Raw genomic sequence first — 13,565 nt, 5'->3', positions numbered from 1 at the left:
AATAAACAACACAAGGAGGAAGGTTGCTCAATAGTTTTATAACTATAGAGAGCAAGTATCTAATTCTAGAAGAGTATTGACACCATTAGCTATGAAAGAGATTGATATTAGGAGATAAAAAATTAGATACTATATGGTTCATCCACATAGTAGAATATAAATGGAGGTACAAAATTTATCATCATCCTATACAGTTGACATGGAGTTTTGTAAATGTGATTGCGGTGAGTTTCAGATTTCAAGACTTCCTTGCTCACATTCTATGGTAGTGTGTTTATACATGAACATGGACATGTATAAGTATTGTGAGCTTTATTTTTTATTTTAAACTTAAAAAAGTACTTACATGGATTGTATTTATCCATGTAGAAGTAAACAATATTGACCAATATATGGACAAGAATGTATTATTTTACCACCTAGTAGCCTTATACAACCTGGAATAAGGAAGAAGGACGAAGAAAGAAGGAAGTGTTGGTCCCTTGGTGACGGTTAGAGGGGGGGGGGGGGGGGAATAGCCTGCACAATAAAAAAAAACAAAATCCCTTCTCAAACTTTACAACTTAATTAAATCATACACTTGCATAAAAATAAACTGATTAATTAAAGAAATAAAAGAGGCACAAAAAAAATTACTTGGTTACAATCGGGGAGGTTGTTAATCCAAGGAAGATGAAAAACTCACTAATGTCTCCTCTGGGCAGAGAAACCTCTTACAACAGTCAAAACACACAACTCCAAAGCTAAAGTCAAATGGAATCAATTACAAGTGTTATTTTGAGCTTCTGGGACTAGGGCTGTATTTATAACCCTGGTCGGTGAGCCTAGAAGGGTTCCAGACACCTGGAGAGGGATAAACTTTTATCCCCATCGTAACGAGATGCACCATGTTGAGTTTGGATAAAATTCTTGGTCCAGGCCCCAGGAGTCCAGGCGCCCGGACCAGGGACGAGCTTGCTTCATCTTTGTCTTCTTGCTGACTTGCCACTAGCGCAAGTCCTACGAGGGCTTCTATCTCCAATTCGGATGATGTTTTGTCCCACGTCATCTTTAGATGTTTATACTTGTTGGTTTGTGCTGGCTTCTTATTCTTTTCCTTGTCCTTGTCCCTGCTCTTCAATTTTGGACAGTTATCTTTTACGTGCCTTTCTTCATTACAGTGGTAGCATCTTACTTTTCTTTTTCTTTTTGTACCCTGCACTTGATTAAATTTTTTAGTTTTAAATAACTTTTTAAATTTTCTTACCATGAGTGTTGTTTCGTCATCATCGAGAGAAGATTCAGAATCTCGTTCATCCATTTTTTTTTTCCTTTAAGACAATGTTGTGCTTTGGCTCCTTCTTCATATTTGCACATCTTGTTTCATGGACTTCAACTATTAAAAATAATTCTTCTAAAGTACTTAATTCTAGATCCTTAGATATATAATAAGCATCTAATAATGATGCTCATTCAGTAGTCCTAGGAAATGCGTTTAGCATGTACCTTAGCAAATCTCAGTTGCTTACCTTTCCTCCGAGATTCATGAGCCCGGTGATGAGTTCCTTTATTCTTGAGTGAAGGTGTGCAACAGTTTTTCCTTCTTCTAATTTGATGTTGCTGATCTAGTTCCTGACCAGATTCTGTCTCGTGAGTCTTGCCTCAGAGGTTTCTTCATGTAGTTCTAGGAATTTCTCCCAAATTTCCTTGGCAAACTTGTAGGCTCTGATCCGGTTGACTTCTTGTGGCGGTAGGACGCTTAGCAGATAGAACTCTAGTTTGTCGTTTGTTGAGAAATCAATTTGCTCATTCTTCATCCATTGGTATTATTCTTTACCCTCAGGTGCTATAAAACCAAATTTTATTATTAAAAGCAAATCAAAATTTGTCTTAAAGAATACCTCCATACTTTTCTTCTAGCTTGCGAATTCTCCCTCTAACTTCTATGGATTGATGCTCGGTCTAGCCATCTCTTGTGCTTCGTTCGACGATCCTCCTGAAGCTATTGGGCTCTGATATCACTTGTTGGTCCCTTGGCGACTGGCTATAGGGAGGTGAATAGCCTACACAATAACAAAATAAACAAAATCCCTTCTCGAACTTTACAGATTAATTACATTTTACATTTGCATAAAAAGAAACTAATTAATTAAAGAAATAAAAGAGGCACAAAAGAAGTTACTTGGTTACAACTGGGGAGATCGTTAATCCAAGAAAGATGAAAATCTCACTAATGTCTATTCTGGGTGAAGAATCCTCTTACAGTAGTCAAAACTCATAACTCCAAAGCTAAATTCAAATGGAATTAATTACAAGTGTTGTTTTGACCTTCTGGGGCTAGGGATGTATTTATAGCCCTGGTCGGGGCACCTAGAAGGGTTTTAGGTGCCTAGAGGGGGATAAACTTTTATCCCTGTCGCAACGGGACGTGCCACGTTGAGTTTGGATAAAATTCCTGGTCCGGTCACTCGGAAGGGTTCCGGACGCCCAGAGTCTAGGCGCCCGGAAGGGTTCCGAGCGCCTAGACCAAGTTCGGGCGCCTTGACCAAGTCCAGCCACCCGGACCAAGAAAGTCAATATTTTGTTGACTTTCGGTCTGGGTCTTCTACTTTGGTTCCGCTCGCATTGATCCGGATCTTCCTCTTCGGCTCCGCTTGCTTGGGTGATTTTGGCCATCCAGACTAGGGCTCACCCGAACCCTTTTTCAGCCTTCGAGCAGTCTTCCGCTCCGGCTTCTCGTCCCTCAGAAACGTCGTGCGCCTCCTTCTCGTTTGCAGTGTACTCTTTCATAGCACCTCGTCCCTCAGACGCACCAAGTCCGTCAGCTCTCTCCTGTGTCATCCTTCTTGCTAGCTGTATCTTTCGCTCGACTTTTTGTGCTCGTAAGTTCCTACACACTTAGATTCAGGGGTTAAATACCAATAGAACCTAACCTAACTTGGTTAATCACATCAAAACTACCTTGGGGGTACTAACAGGAAGAAGGTGAGGATCCCATCCAAGCACACGAGAAAGGTTAAAAATAAGTGTAGTTGGTGTAAACAATTAGGTCATAATAAAAGATTATGTAGAATGACTCCAGCATGTTGATACACGTATTGGCGTTCTTTTGTGATAGTGCTCAACTTTTGTATGTTTTTAGAACACAAGGTTATCATTGTGATGAATGAACATATAAGTGTATTTTACTAAATATATTCAGATGTGTTTTTTGATTAACATAGCATTTATTTTAAAATAGTTGATTTACATTTAAATATCTCAATGTAATGTTAACTATGTTATGTTTCTATATTCATATGTTCTTTATGTAGAGATATAAATGATGTGTATTGGTATGAAAAATTAGAATATTTTGGATGGAATGTTTGAAAAATTGATGATTTACATTCTCCATTCAAACAATCTAATTGATTGTTATTGAATTGTATAAAATTATTGTGTTGTGTTGTTGTAAATTGTTGTGTTGTATTATTCCAATTTTTTTTACATTGGATTGTGTAAAATTTTTGTGTTGTGCAAAGTTGTGTTTAAAAAATCACTTTTCTCGATATGGTGTATCACTATGATGTTTGAGGGCATGGATACATTTAGGACACTAGTCTGAGTACATAAGTACTGGTCCCATGTCAATTCGATATCGTTTAGTCTATTAGCCTGCTTTACTCAAAATTAGTTGATGAACCTTAACAACTCTAAAAATAAAAAAATTTCATATCTTAAGAAAGAGAGGAGATCGAGGATCTCAAATATGGAGTAGATGAGTCATCATCACCACCGTATCATTTATATTTATCTTTTGACATAATTTTTCATGCTCAAATCATGTTCAAAAAATTATTGTTCTCGATATGGTGTATTGCAATGATGTTTGAGGACATGAATACATTCAGGACACCAACCCGAGCACATAGAACTAGTCTTATATCAATCTAATGTCATTTGGTTCATCAGCCAATTTTGGTAAAAACTAGCTGATAGATCTTAGAAACTCTAAAAATAAAAAATTTCATATATTAAGAAAGAGGAGAGATTAATGATCTCAAATATGGTGTGGATGAGTGATCATTATGGTCGTATCATTTATATTTATCTTCTGACATCATTTCTGGTGCTATAATCATGTTCAAAATATTGTTGCTCTTAGAATGGTGTATCACAATGATGTTTGAGGGCATGGATACATCCATGACACTAGCTCAAGTACATAGGAACGGATAGTTTTGATCAAAATCTGCTGATGGACCTTAACAAACTCAATAAAAAATTTCATATCTTAAAAAGGAGGAGAGATCAAGGATCTCAAATATGGTGTGGATGAGTGATTATCATCGTCGTATCATTTATATTTAGCTTCCAACATAATTTCTCATGCCTAAATCATGTTCAAAAAATTGTTGCTCTTGGTATGGTGTATCACCATGATGTTTGAGAGCTTGGATACATTCAAGACACCAACACAATCACATATGAACCAGTCCCATATCAATCCGATGTCGTGTGATCCATTATTCGATTTTGGTCAAAATTGGTTGATGGACCTTAGCAATTCTAAAAATAAAAAATTTCATATCTTAAGAAAGATTGGAGATCAAGGATCTTAAATAAGGTGTGGTTGAGTGTGTTAGATCGAGATGCGCTAGAGGGGGGGGAGGGGTGAATAGCACTCGTGACTTTCACTTATCGTATCCGGAAATTCGACGAGAGTTAAGGAGCGGAATAAGAAAACAAACACAAAAAGACGCCAAGTATTTACTTGGTTTGGAGCCTAGGGCGACTCCTATTCCAAGGCCCACGCTTGTTGAGCATTTACTTTGAGCAACAACTATATCACGCAAAAGGTTACAACTTTAAAGTACAATATTAAAACTGAAATGACAATTATACCGACGATGAAAATAGCAATCTTGACGCTTCGGGTCGTCGGGGTCTTGTTGTTTCTTAGCCTGATGGTCTCGTCAACAGTGCGCAGCTCAAAGATGTCTTGGAATGTGATGTATACAAGTGTTGATCAAGACCTCCTTATATAGCCTGTTGAGGGCACCCTCAATCCCCTTGAGGGTGCCTCTAATCACCGAGTCAGCCGTGCGTGGATAAGCTGAGACTTTGTCATCGCTCATCCTGTTGAAGGTGCCTCCATGCTCCTTGAGGGCACCTTCAAGGCTGTTCGAGGTGCCTCAAGCCTCCATGAGGGCGCCTCCAGCTCCGCTATGCGCAGGCTCCAGCCTTTGCACCCGAGGCGCCTCTAAGCTCCATGAGGGTGCCTCGAGTACTGTTCATCTGAGGCATAATGTGCTCTTTTGTCCTTGCAAGATAGATTAGTCCACAAAATAATAATATATCATGCAAAAAAAAGTTAGCACATAAATAATAACATAAACAAAAATATCTGACAGTCACCGGACTGTCCGGTTCTGACTTCGAATTTTTAGTTGGAAACCCTAGGCCGAACCGACCCCTACTATTCCCTCCGCGGGGAACGCGTCCTCACCTACTCCACTCAGGAGGGCATACCTGATGCCAGTCCGGTCCTCCAGATCGATTGGACTTTCTGTCTAGGGTTACCACCCCTAAGACCTAGGGTTACCACCCCCTAGGGGTTTCCGCCACCTAGGATTACCTCCCCTAGGACCTAAGGTTACCCCCCCCCTTAGGATTTTCCACCACCTAGGGTTACCACCCCCTAGGAACTAAGGTCTCCGCCCCTTAGGGTTTTCCAGCACCTAGGGTTACCACCCCCTAGGACCTAAGGTTACCGCCCCTTTGGGTTTTCCACCACCTAGGGTTACCACCCCCTAGGACCTAAGGTTTCCGCCCCTTAGGGTTTTCCTCCACCTAGGGTTACTACCCCTAGGACCTAAGGTTACCGCCCCTTAGGGTTTTCCACCACCTAGGGTTACCACCCCCTAGGACCTAAGGTTTCCGCCCCTTAGGGTTTTCCACCACCTAGGGTTACTACCCCTAGGACCTAAGGTTACCGCCCCTTAGGGTTTTCCACCACCTAGGGTTACCACCCCTTAGGACCTAAGGTTACCGCCCCTTGGGATTTTTCACCTGCCTAACCGCAGTTAGGACTTTCCTGCAAACTCATTTATACATGTTAGATAATAATTAACCTTAACTTTGAATCCTTTTGCCATTATCAAAACTTGGATTCGATCGTCAGATGCTTCCCGCACCAACAAACTCCCCCTTTTTGATTATGACAACAAAAATTCAAAGTTAAGAAAAAAATAATACCATAAAAGATTATAGTACAAGTATAAGCATGATAGTACAAACATAAAATTAAGTACAGAGCTCCCCCTTAGTCAAAGCTCCCCTTTAGTCAGAGCTAAAGTATAAAGACTCCCCCTTAATAAAAGCTCCTCTTTAAGCTTAAAAAAAAATTTGAATTTTGAATTTCTTTGAATTTTCTTATACTCTCCCCCTTTGCCATCTATCAAAATCATCAACAAAGAGAAAGCTATGAAAAATTGAGAAAGTGATCATTGGCCTTAGCTAAACATTTAGCTAATAAATTCGAAAAAGATATTAGCTTTTCAGAAGGTTTTGAAAAACTTAGCTTTCAAAAACATAGTTTTAAAGATTTAGCCTTAGAAAACTTTAGCATTTTACAAAATCCTCTAGTAAAACTAACTTAAAGAATATTTAATAGAAGACAAATACGTAAAATATTTTGATAGAACACTTAGCTTTTGGACATGAATTTTCTTGAAGACTTTTTAGCTAAGTAACAATTTTTTATCAAAAGTCAGGTATTTAAGGAAAACCTTTTCCTTAAAAAATAAATTTCAAAAACCAAGTTTACAAAGATATTTTTAGCTAAATAAATTTTTTCGACTTGAAAAGTGACTTAGCTAGCTTTGAGTTAAAGAAACTTTTAAAAAGGCACTCTTTTAAATCCTTAATTTTTAAAAGAAAGGAGTATATTAGAATAAATACTTAGCTTTTGATATAAGTAATTTTAAAATAATCAGATTTTGAAAAGAAACTTTTCCTTAACAAATTATTCAAAAAGGTTTGGAAAGAAAATTTAGCTAAGAAAATGATTTATCTTTGAAAAGATCACTTAGCCAATTTTGAGTTAGAAAAATTTTTAGTTTAAAGAGCGAAAAAGGAATTTTTAGAGATTCAAAATTTAGTTAAATTTGAAAAATACTTAACTTGAAAATAATATCAATTTGTAAAATTTTAACTAAGGCCATTTTCACTTAGAACCATAAAGAGTAAGAAAAGTTAGTTCTCTTTCCAAAAAAAAATCTTAAAGCCCAAGCATGAGTAACTTAATTTCCTTAGCCATATGTCTAACCATTAGCTACTAGTTGTTTACCTAGAGGGCAACAGTTATCACTTGGTTGGTCAAGTTAAGTTTGTGATCCAGTTAGTTTTGACTAAGTCAGGATAACTTAACTTGATTAATGTAAGTCAGGTGTTTATAGCCCAGACTTATGTCGATGCACAGGCATAAGCATACTGAAGGCTAGGCAGTACCCTATGCATCTCACACCTTTCTAAGTGTTTTCAAATACAAGCAAGTTAAACCTAGTGTGCTTATGAGATGCTTTGACTGAAACTAGGGGTACATGATTTCTAGGGGGTAAATTCCTAGGCTAAGTCCAAATTTTTGAAAACTTAACAAAAATTGGAATTTTAAAAAATATTTTTCCTAGGGTTTAAAAACCAATTTTAAAAACCAATTTTTAAAACATAGTAAGCAGGAATAAGTTCTATTCTACTAAGCATAAAACAACCCAAAAGTAAGTTATCTGTACAGGAAGTAAATGTAAGTCTAATAGATACAATGCATATGATCAACTAGGAGGATTGTCAGCTGGAGGAGGTGATAGAGATCGCTCGGGTGCATGTAGTGCTCGAAGAATCTCCTCTTGGAGAGTAGTGAATCTGAAAGTCATCTCAGCCCGTAGTGTATGGAAACCGTCTGAGACGAGTTGTCGTGTCTGCTCGGAAGACCGCTCGAGACTAGCGAGTCTATCCTCAATAGATAAGGAAGTGGAAGGTTGGGCTAACGTCGAGGGTTGTGATGGATCGAGAGGCTCCCCAAATATCTGAACATCAGTGAACTCAAATAACTCCTCCTGTCCCTTGGATGGCTGAAAGTACTCATCCGGGGCTAGGCCGAATCCCTCGGCTGGAGCAGCTCCCTCGGCTGGATCGGCTGGCGGCGACCCACCTCTCCATGCAAGGACCCCCTGAGTAGTGATGTCTATATGTGCTATCCTAAGATGATGCTAACCAATCTCATCATATGGTGTAAGGTGGGTAACCGTCCCCTGAGTCGTATCTATACCATCTATAGTCGAGAATATATATGTCAATACATGGCAGTACGACATGTGGACTACAAGGGACGTAATGAGATTGGTCGCATGAATGATGTTATGAAAAATGTGTAATGCGATGTCTATGTCTAAATGTTCACATAATGCATACAAAAAGAAGGAATGAGATGGACGTATCTTCGGGACATCCCGAGATGAGATAGGTAAAATGCATGTAGTCAGGACTTTATACATAATGTAGTCTTGAACCTAAGAGAGAGAAACCTGAAGTCAGAAACTTCAAGTGGTCTCTCCTCCTCCAAAAAATACATGTATAATGTATCCAATGTAATGTGGGAATAGGGCTCGCCAAATGGTAAATCCCTATTAGGATAGCATAAAAATGGGCATATAGAGGGTCTAAGATCTAGACTAGTACGTAATAAGGTGGGGGTAAGCTGAAAATCCTTTCCACCAACTCTGGTGGCATAGGTCATGTCATCAACCCTTTCCAGGTTGTTATAGAATTGAGCACATAAGTTCTAATTTACTGTATTACTGTAGTAAACCAGATTATCAAACTAAAAATGCTCAATCATTTGGACCACAAGCTGACAATAACTAGTAAAAAACTGTCTACTCAAATATCTACACTTGATTATAGAATATGTATGCTTAATGAAATCAACCCTATGTCGCTCAGTGGGGAATGTAGCATCGGCAGACAGGGCACTGCCAGAAGTGGACGCAACATTACGTCGTTTCCTAATTTTTAACCAAACATGGATATAACAACAAAAACACACAATAAAGGTATATAGAAATATTTAGGATGGATTAGGGTATACCTAGGTGACATTGTGAGGCTTTAAAAAGGTAATACAGTCCAAGGAGGCCCAACCAAACTCAAGGATGAAAGTCGAAGTCACCTGCTACGGATGCAACCAGAAGGGGCACATCAAGGCGAACTATTCGAACCAGAAAGATGCAAAGAAACCAAGAAGGAAGAAGGCTCTGATACCAATTGTTGGATCGAAATGCGCTAGAGGGGGGTGAATAGCGCTCGTGGCTTTCACTTATCGTATTCAAAAATTCGATGAGAGTTAAGCGGCGGAATAAGAAAACAAACACAAAAAGATGCCAAGTATTTACTTGGTTCGGAGCCTAGGGCGACTCCTACTCTAAGGCCCACGCTCGTTGAGCGTTTACTTTGGGCAACAACTATATCGTGCAAAAGTTTATAACTTTAAAGTACAATATTAAAACTAAAATGATAATTATACCGACGATGAAAATAACAATCTTGACGCTTCAGGTCATTGGGGTCTTGTTGTTGCTTAGCCGGATGGTCTCGTCAACAGTGCGTAGCTCAAAGATGTCTTGGAATGTGATGTATACAAGTGCTGATCGAGACCTCCTTATATAGCCTATTGAGGGCACCCTCAATCCCCTTGAGGATGCCTCTAATCACCGAGTCAGCCGTGAGTGGATAAGCTGAGACTTCGTCATCGCTCATCCTGTTGAAGGCACCTCCATGCTCCTTGAGGGCACCTTCAAGGCTATCCAAGGTGCCTCAAGCCTCCATGAGGGCGCCTCCAGCTCCGCTGCACGCAGACTCCAACCTTTGCACTCGAGGCACCTCCAAGCTCCATGAGGGCACCTCGAGTACTATTCATCCGAGGCATAATGTGCTCTTTTGTCCTTGCAAGATAGGTTGGTCCACAAAATAATAATATATCCTATAAAATAAAGTTAGCACATAAATAATAACATAAACAAGAATATCTGACAGTCACCGGACTGTCCGGTTCTGACTTCGGATTTTCAATTGGAAACCCTAGGTCGAACCGACGCCTACTGTTCCCTCCGCGGGGAACGTGTCCTCACGTACTCCACTCAGGAGGGCATACCTGATGCCAGTTTGGTCCTCCAAACTGACTGGACTTTCTGGCTAGGGTTGCCACCCCCTAGGACCTAGGGTTACCATCCCCTAGGGTTTTTCGCCACCTAGGATTACCTCCTCCTAGGACCTAAGGTTACCCCCCTTAGGATTTTCCACCACCTAGGTTTACCACCCCCTAGGACCTAAGGTTGCCGCCCCTTAGAGTTTTCCTCCACCTATAGTTACCACCCCCCAGGACCTAAGGTTACCGCCCATTAGAGTTTTCTACCACCTAAAGTTACCACCCCCTAGGACCTAAGGTTACCGCCCCTTAGGGTTTTCCACCTCCCTAACAATAGTTAGGACTTTCCTACAAACTCATTCATACATGTTAGATAACAATTAACCTTAACTTTGAATCCCTTTGCCATTATCAAAACTTGAGTTCGATCGTTGGATGCTTCCTGCACCAATAGAGTATGTTAGTGTAAGCTCTAAGAGCCAATCAAGAGTTGATTGACTTAGGATGTATTGTATCATATTTCATTAATAAAAGTTAATGGTTATTATATTTACTTTAGATCTGTGTTAGATGAATAAATATAATAATATCCTAAGATAGTAGGTTCTAGTCTACAATATATCAATTAGTTGAATTAATAGTGATAGTTTGTAGATATATAGACAATATTCTTAACTATTTCTAGTCAAGTATTAATATGAAAGGACAATATTAATTCATTGAGACTAGTATATAGGTCAATTAGTGACTTAATCCCACAATTCACAGATATGAGATATCACGTTAACAAATGGATATATATTAGAGAATATGTATTGAATTGATCCACTATGAGATATTTCATGAATCATATATGAGTGTCTTAAACATTCTCATAGTGACTACTTATAAAATACGGTATCCAAATAATAATAAATAATAAGGTTAAATAGATGAATAACCTTAACATAAATTTTAGGAATTTTTAGGGATTTTTTGAGAATTTTTTGGAGCTCGTATGACGAGTTTAAGGGGATGAATTTATAGGCTTGGGAAAAGCTTGTTTGGGAATACTCAAAATTGAGAGTTGATTGAGAAATTAATCTAGGATTTAATTAAAAATACCTAAGTTTATTTCTTTATTTTTATTTTATTTCTTATTTTCTTCTCCTCTTCTCTCGATTTCCCCTTTTTCTACCAACGCCGACCCTTTCCCTTCCCCGATCTCTTCGTCTTCCCCAACCAGTGTCACCCTCCTGCTACTCATTTCCTCTTCTTCCTCGCGAACAAAACCTGTCTGCCAAGGGTGATCGGGCACTTCTCTCCCGATTCTTTCCTCTTCCCCCATCTTCGCCGCACTCCTTTTTCCCCTCCTCGCGCCACCACCCAAAGGGCAAATCGACGCCAGCCGATCACCGACCACCTTTCCTCATAGCGAACGCCGCCAGCCACCATGTGCAAACACCATCAGCTGCTGTGGGCCGACGCCAGGGAATAACATCGTCGTTTACCTCTGTGAGTCGTGCCCTAGCTTCCATCATGACGCTGACTCCGATCGCGCCATTGTGCGACCCACTATCGGTAAAGCCTTTCCTCTGCCCTAGCGTTGGTAGCCTGATTCCCTCCTATTCATCGCTGTGCCCTAGCTCTCCCTATCTCTTTCTCTGCACTATTCTGGATCAAGGAATCCTTGTGCTGGCTGGAATACTTGTAGATATTGGTGATACGAACAGAACCTAGAGATCAGTGGAAGTTAGGGTTCTTGTTTACCATTTGTGGATTATGGTTTGGGTTGATGCCTTGATGTGGATGTGTGATTTTTTGCTTTAGGGCTTTTGAATTGCTGTGCCGATCTTGCTTCAGTTGAGGATTTGGAAGAAGGAGGTTGTTAAGGTTAGTTTTTATGTCAAGCATTTATCCGATCAATAAATGTATTAGAATTGGTTTAATTTGATTGTGAATGCTTGTGGGTATCCAAAACCAATGTAGTGGTTGTTGTTTAAGGAGGAATTGATAAATGAGTATGATGGACCCAATTTGGGTTAGCTAATTTGGTTGGATTATTTAGGACAATCCAAGTTGAGGTTCCTAGTGAAATTAGGATTTAGTTTAGCTAGTTGTATTTGGACTTTGATAGAATTATATGCATGTTGTTATAGGATTTTGATTCGAGATGAGCGTCTCAACGTGGGATCTATATGATACGATCTCTATTTTTGAGTTGGCTACCTTTGACTTATCTTGTTGATATTGTCGTTCTAATATGCTTAGTGAGTTATAACTAGTAGTAATAATTATGTTGATATCTGCTTGGTATGTCACTACTTGATACCCATAGTATACCTATTTTGTTATCTATTATGCATTTATGCGTATGTCCTTTTTGATTCTTGCCATGTGTACTTATGTAGTGACATACAATGCGTTACCGGATATATGTCTAGCTACTAGATATACTTGGCTTGTGTACCCAGTTTTATTATTTGGCATGTGTACCTAGGTTTATCATTTAGCATGTATACCTAGATCATTGTTATGGACTGGATTTCCTTTTTGGTACACATTATGAGGATGCTGGTATTTTCAAGATTTACATGCTTAGTGTCATGCACAATTTTGCATGATTGCAGGCTGTGCGATTGTCGGCTCCATTGTTGTTGAGCACGTCGCCAGTTACATGACCTGTACACACATAACCACTCATGGGTTAGTAGTATTTCAGGCAGGGTGTGTGTGCAGTTTGCTCTGTCAAGGCTCCATTGGTCCGCTCATGGGTAGCGATGACTGTAACGTGGTAGTGGACAGAGATCCCTCCTCTTGATTATGACACAGGGAGATGAGAGCTTCAGCTCCCCCACTATGTTTGGGGTAGGAGGATAGGTGTACTCCGATAGTATCCTGTCCACTCAGTCACTCAGGTGTAGTGATGGCAGAATGCACAGTTATCATAGCCCTATCCACTTGGTCTCATCATCGCGTGTGAGATGGCTAACTGGCATCAGGGGTGACCAGGACATTTGCATCATATGTATGGATTGCATTTATTGCTTGTGATTGATGCATTTTGGATGCTGCATTTTGGTGGTTGCATTTGATTGACATGAATACAGAAGACATGAGATATGTGGTCTGACGACCCTTATATCCGGATAGGAGGTATTGGTGAGTACAGCTTCTTTATTTGTTAAGTTTTTGCATTTCTTGTTATTGATCAGGAGACTGTACTCCATGATTATTACTGATAGCTATATCTTATTATGCATGTTTAGTTTAATACCCGCTGAGTTCTTGAACTCACCCCATTGCTTATTTCCTATTTCAGGTTGAAGCTGTCAAGAGGTTCCAGTCGCTAGTCCCCACTCCATGTTGTGACAGTTTTCTATTTTCAGTCTTTGTTTTCTTGTTATGTATATATATACTG

The sequence above is a fragment of the Zingiber officinale genome, chromosome 1B (assembly GCF_018446385.1).
Source record: "Zingiber officinale cultivar Zhangliang chromosome 1B, Zo_v1.1, whole genome shotgun sequence".
In the NCBI taxonomy this organism is placed as follows: Eukaryota; Viridiplantae; Streptophyta; class Magnoliopsida; order Zingiberales; family Zingiberaceae; genus Zingiber; species Zingiber officinale.
This window is presented reverse-complemented; position numbering follows the sequence as displayed.